This window comes from Phocoena phocoena, chromosome X, assembly GCF_963924675.1.
Source record: "Phocoena phocoena chromosome X, mPhoPho1.1, whole genome shotgun sequence".
Taxonomy (NCBI): Eukaryota; Metazoa; Chordata; class Mammalia; order Artiodactyla; family Phocoenidae; genus Phocoena; species Phocoena phocoena.
This window is the reverse complement of record NC_089240.1, coordinates 30,487,234-30,493,779: the sequence shown is the minus strand read 5'-3', so window position 1 is coordinate 30,493,779 and position 6,546 is coordinate 30,487,234. Positions and strand designations below refer to the sequence as shown.

Genomic DNA, 6,546 nt, shown 5'->3' with positions numbered 1-6,546 from the left:
TTTAAAATGGGTGAATTGTATATAAGTGTACCTCAATAAAGCTGTTAAAAATTGGTGTATGATAGAGTATGAAAATATGGATAAGAATACTAGCACTGACATAATCATTAGCTCTATTGTAATAATCTAACTTCTCTTGAAGTATGAAGCGTCTTGAAAAAGCATTGTAAGATTCTAAGTTTTATAAAGCAAGTCTCTTACTGCTTCATAATATACTAAAATAGAAAATTCTGAGCATTCCATTATTTCCCTTGGTGTATCTTAAGAAATTTTCCCATTCAATAAAGAAGACGTGGCACATATATACAATGGAACGTTACTCAGCCATAAAAAGAAACGAAATTGAGTTATTTGCAGTGAGGTGGATGGACCTAGAGTCTGTCATACAGAGTGAAGTAAGTGAGAAAGAGAAAAACAAATACCGTATGCTAACACATATATATGGAATCTAAAAAAAAAAAAATGGTTTTGACGAACCTAGGGTTAGCACAGGAATAAAGACGCAGACATAGAGAATGGACTTGAGGACACGGTGGGGAGGGGGAAGCTGGGACGAAGTGAGAGAGTAGCATGGACAAATATACAGTACCAAATATAAAATAGATAGCTAGTAGGAAGCAGCCGCATAGCACAGGGAGATCAGCTTGGTGCTTTGTGACCACTTAGAGGGGTGGGATAGGGAGGGTGGGAGGGAGACACAAGAGGGAGGGGATATGGGGATATATGTATACATATAGCTGATTCACTTTGTTATGCAGCAGAAACTAACACAACATTGTAAAGCAATTATACTCCAATAAAGATGTAAAAGAAAAAAAGAAATTTTCTGATTCAGAAATGGTCTCATAAATCATGATAAAAATAATTTCAGATAGTTATAGGAGAATCTACTCTGAAATTACAAGATGTGTAATTACATAAACTACATACAGGATGTAGGAAAAAATACAGGATTTGCTCCATATTACAGTTATTGAAAGAGAGAAAAGTAATTGCTAATAATTTACTTTGGCATTAGCTTCGCATTAGGCAATGCACTGAACAAAAGAATGAATACTATTTCAGATAGAATCTACCAAGGTCTTCTGAGATTAATGTAACTGTCAATTTCTAAACTAATTGAGGAACCTGAGATCATTGTCCTTATGTTCCTTTATAGAGTTTCTCTGCTAGAGATTGATCACTCAGTTTAATTTTGTCAGAACAACAGCAACTCAATAAAATAGTCATTTGGGGGCTTCCCTGGTGGCGCAGTGGTTGAGAGTCCGCCTGCCAATGCAGGGCACACGGGTTCATGCCCCGATCCGGGAAGATCCCACATGCTGCGGAGCGGCTGGGCCCGTGAGCCATGGCCGCTGAGCCTGAGCGTCTGGAGCCTGTGCTCTGCAACGGGAGAGGCCACAACAGTGAGAGGCCCGCGTACAGCAAAAAAAAAAAATAATAATAATAATAATCATTTTGTGCTGAAAAGATTTTTCCTACAAAGTAGAAGATAAAATTTTGGCCAATACGCTTTCTCTTTATTTAAATTTAAAATGTTGGAAGAGCCATTTCTACCTATGAAAGTTATATAACATATAGGTATATATACACATATGTATACATTTAAGTAAATAGTATTACCTAATGTTGATGGAGATATGGGAAATTTGATAATACCATATCATGCTGGTGACATTGCCAAATGGAAAACAATTTGTCAGTGTGAATCTTGAAACATAAAAATCTTCATGCCTGTACCTAGCAATTCTCTTTCAGAGAATCTATCCAAATATCCTGCTACTTGGGCACTGCTTCAATAGGTACAACCTTTTGGGGGTTTAGGGTATGTGTGGATAGGAGAAAGCATAATCTGACTCAAAGAATGTTAAATATTTGCTAATTTCAAAGTGCCTGCCTGCATCGTGATAAAAGAATTGACAAAGGCTAATGTAGCTTAAATCTCTTTTCCTCTCTGACGTATTTTCCAAAAAGCCCTCCCAATTCAGCTTCATTGCTGTGTCAATCATACCCCATGTGAATTAACAGAGATATTACCAAAAGATCTGGGCAGAATGAGTCTGGAATGGTGGCTCTCAAAGCTAATGTAGAAAGAATTGTCACTTTGGTCCCATTTTGTAACGTTTTACCTTTAAAGCTTTTGGCACCTTGTGACCTACAATACCTGCCATTGAGCATGTGCAGAGTCCTCATTTGGGTCCCCAAGCTTCTGATAGCTTTGTACCAAGCATATCATTTATGTAACAGGATAAATGCAATTCTTCCTGTAGGCTCAGAAAGAGGCCACAAAGGCTGAGAAGAGAGCAATTGTTGCCTGGTAACTGCAGGATCTAAGTCAAGGGGCTGGCTCATCTATGTAGGATTTGCAAACGGGGCGGGGTGGGGGGGTGGGGGGGGTGGCCCAATGCTGGGTCTTCCAGCATTAACAGATCACCCACCTCCAGATCAGATAAGAGGGTGAGATTAAAAAGTCAAGATATTTAATTTCATTTTTGTTGGTTTGTTTTGGTTTTGTTTTGTTTTATATTTCTTACTGAATTGCTGTAGCAAAAAGAGATGTGCATATATTATAAGTGTGCAGCTCAATAAAATCTTATAAACTAAGTTTACCCATAACACTAGAACCACATCAGGAAACAGAACATTACCAACTCCACAGACTCCTCCCTCAAGCTTCTTCCAGCCAATCACCCCACTATTTGACCTCTAACATAACATGGAATAACCTGGCCTATATTAAGAATTTTATATAAATGGTGTCATAAAGTATATACTCTTGTGCCTGGCACATCTGTTCAGTATTGCGTTTTTGATATATTGGTGTGTATAGTTGTAGAATGACCATCCTCAATGCTGTATAGCATTCCATTGTGTGAATATACCACCATTTATTTTTCCATTCTATTATTGATGGTCAATTAGGCAATTTTCAATTTGGGGCTATTACAAATAGGGCTTCTACCAACATACCTTTGTTGAACATATACTTGCATGTCTGTTAGATATATGCCTAAAGAGTGGAATTGCTAGGTCAAAGAGAATAAATATGTTTAGCTATAGTATATAATGTCAAAGCATTTTCTAGTTATTATATCAATTTATACTCCCACCTGTACCTCTAGTATATGAGAGTTCCAGATGCTGCACATCCTCACTAACACGTAGTATTTTCTTTTTCATTTTAGCTATTCTGTAGGTGATGTAGAAGTGCATAGTAGTGAGGATTTATTTCAAGAAAGATTTAATTGCACTGTGCTTTACCTCCTCAACTCAAATGAGAGGAGCTTTGGGATCTATTAGAAAATCTTCAAATGTGTTTCCAAGAGCTTGAGGAACAAAAGGACAAGCATCTGACTTGTGCTTATGAATTTTAAAGGCAAGACCTATGGCTGGTACCACCCCTTGCTCTTGGCAGAGTGGAGAGGGCTGACCACAGAGCCGGCTCCTTTTTCAAAAAAGTAGGGAAGAGGTGCAGGTTTCCTGGGGATCAAATATGACCTTGAAAAAGGGATCCAATCTGGGTCTTCTTAGCATTTACTCAACCCAGAGGACTGGTTGGAATACCTAGGACCCCAATTATAAACAGCTGAAAGCCAAGATGCCAAAGGTAAAGTTCTGTACAGTCAGCCAGAGAAAAGGCATTCCCCTAACCAAGGAGTTGAAGTGGGAGGTTTCCAACTGGAAAATTGCTAAGGACCCCATAAATGCACCCTGTGGGAAGGAAAGAGGTATTATTGGAAAAATACTACCACCAGAGTACCCCAACACCTGATTCCAAATGAACCAACCACTTAAACTTGTGCTATTTTCACCATTGCCCTGGGGTCAGCCATGTAGTAATTAGCAAACAACTAAGAGAAGAAGTTAGTTCCTGTCCTTTTCCTGCTGCAGGATTCCAGTACTGGAGGAGGTCTGTGCTTAGGAAGGAGAAAAGTGTACTGAATAAGTTTGGCATTTGAGATAACACTAGACTAGACTGGAGTTAAGTCATTACATGATGAACTTGTCAGTGCTTTAAAGAGATTTAAATATTTTTTACTGGTTAAGAGGGACTGGAAAAACCAGGGGGCATGTCAAGGATTTCATCCAGGGGCAGACAGAGAACTGACCCAGAGTAAGAATTAAAAGGAGGAGGATGAGAAAGAATAAGGAAGAATTTCATATAATACAGGGGATTGACTTAATGTTTAAAAAAGCAAAAAATCTGATAACCTCAACGTTGATCCTCCTGATGATATTCAGTCTTTCACAGGCACAGTTTATAGGCAAGCAATAAGCAGCAAGATGTTTGAAGTTTACGCGAAAAGTGCTACAGTGCATTTAAAGACAAATCAACCTCAACTACTACCTAAGCATGTGCTTTAGAAAAAAGGCAAAATCATTCAACCGAAGGTGTCAGAGTGACATCTCTGAGTGACAACAGCCTCTACTGATCAATGAACAGTGATAACTGCAGGCCTGTGCCTTAACTTGAAGACTGGCCCATTGAACTGTTCTGACAGCTCTTGGGACAGAAACAGTTCTGCTCCAGTTATAACAGCAATATGTGTGACCAACATACAGGCTACTGAAGTTTCTGTGCCACAAGTAAATTCCAGTGAATGTTCGAGGGGTACATGGAGTGTAAGCATTCCTATTCCTATTCCTATTTCTCCACCACCAAAGCCTACAGCCTTTAGAGTCCATTCTTCAACAAGTCTGGTAAACCAACCACATAGACCTTCAGGGAATGTAGCTGAAAAATTTACCTAATCCTATAGTAGGAGTCAGAGGACATCCTCACCTCATAAAGAAGAGCATCCCAAGAAAACCAAAATGTAAGAGAATAAAACAAGTGAAGATGCTAACAGTCTTGTTTTGAGTGGGCATGAGAAAACAGAAATAAAGGAACAACTGTATATAAAAAAAATACAACTCAACTGGAAACTAAGAGACTTCTCTTTTGGCTTCTCAGAAAACATCAAGTACAAACCTCTCCAATATCCCTGGTCTCCCTGCAAATTCTATTCCAGTTATCAAGGATTCACTAAAACTGAGATTTAACTGGTCAAAATAACTTCAGTGGTCCATAAACAATATCTGCCAACTTAACCTGTTGTCTTCAAATGCTATAAAAGGAGAATAGAGTATACAAGATTAGACATGACTAAAAAAGGATTTAGGTTTATTTGCTGACCTCCCTGACTCAGCTAATCAGCATTTATTAGGAAGTCCTAATTAGTAAGTGCAGAGCCAGGAATGCTATTATTAATTTGTTACCAACAGTATGAAGGATGGCAGATATTGATAAACTTAGTTATTCTTTCTTAATCTGGCCAAAGAAAACTAACAGATTTTTCCAAATAACATGTTTTATGAATTCTCCATTGTGCTCCTTTCTGTCATATGTACATTTTTCATGAAAAATTTCAATTATTCAGTCTCTCCCTCTATCTTTCTAAATTAATTTTCCAAAGTTGGAGTATAATCTTCACACCTTTCAGAGATGCATTAATTGAGGCTTTCTTTTCACCATTACTTAATAGGTCTAACATAGGTACACTATTTCTTCTTCCCACATTTTTGTTCTCTGTAGTCACTTTGCCTTCCCTTCCACTACCTGAGAAAATATGGTATATTAACAAGTGAAATGCACAATGTCTGGTATTTTGTGTAGCTATGGATTTAGGATTTAGACTAATCTCGTTTTGTTTACACAATGGGGAAAATTCAGCTTTTTAAATACTTCATAAAATTGCACCCAAACTTTGCAAGTAGGAAACTTGGACATTTTCTTGGTAGTGACTTTTTAATTCTAATTTTCATAACCTAGAGATCAGGCTGTTGCTTTCACATGATGTATGTAGTATCTCATGACTGGAGTTTGTTTTGTCTTATAATATCTATACTCCTTTTGTTTTTCAAGAGCTATATTGTAAACAGATGATATATTACCTCATTGAAAATACATTTAAAACACGCACACACACACATACACACACACACACACAAACTTGCAAAAAAAAAAAAAAACAGCAACAACCAACACCAAGGTTAAGAGGAAAAATCAGGAATGAAATAAGCTAAATATTTAGTATTAAAGGAGTTGGGATTGTGAATGTATTTAACTGTGCTCAGTATTTCTAATTTTCTGTGACACAAGTATACAACGTATAATGTTAAGAATATAAAAATAGAAGTTTGGAGCTGTTGATTTAGAACAAACATTAGAGAGCTAAGGATTTAGATTTTACTTTAAGTGGTTAGATTAATGTAATGATAGTTTAGATTGTCTATACATTTAGAAGTTTTGGTGGGAAATCATAGCATTTCCACTAGATATATTCTATATATATAATGTATATGTATGTATGTACAGATATGTGTATGTCTCTGTAGATGTTGTATGTATTTCTGTGTATGTATGTAAAGTTCAAAAGCATTTTATTGTTTATCTCATTATATATAGTACTTTTTAAGTTACAGTTGCAAAACTTTACAACAGATATGGAACTCTGCCTTGCTGGAGCCTAGAAAACTATAAAGCAATAAAGAGCCAAAATGACT

General features: G+C 37.0%; 1 pseudogene; it reads left to right on the top strand.

Annotated features, from left to right (window-relative positions):
• Nucleotides 1–4,197: 4,197 nt before the first annotated feature.
• Nucleotides 4,198–5,056, top strand: LOC136142058 (poly(A) polymerase alpha pseudogene; annotated as a pseudogene).
• Nucleotides 5,057–6,546: the final 1,490 nt, after the last annotated feature.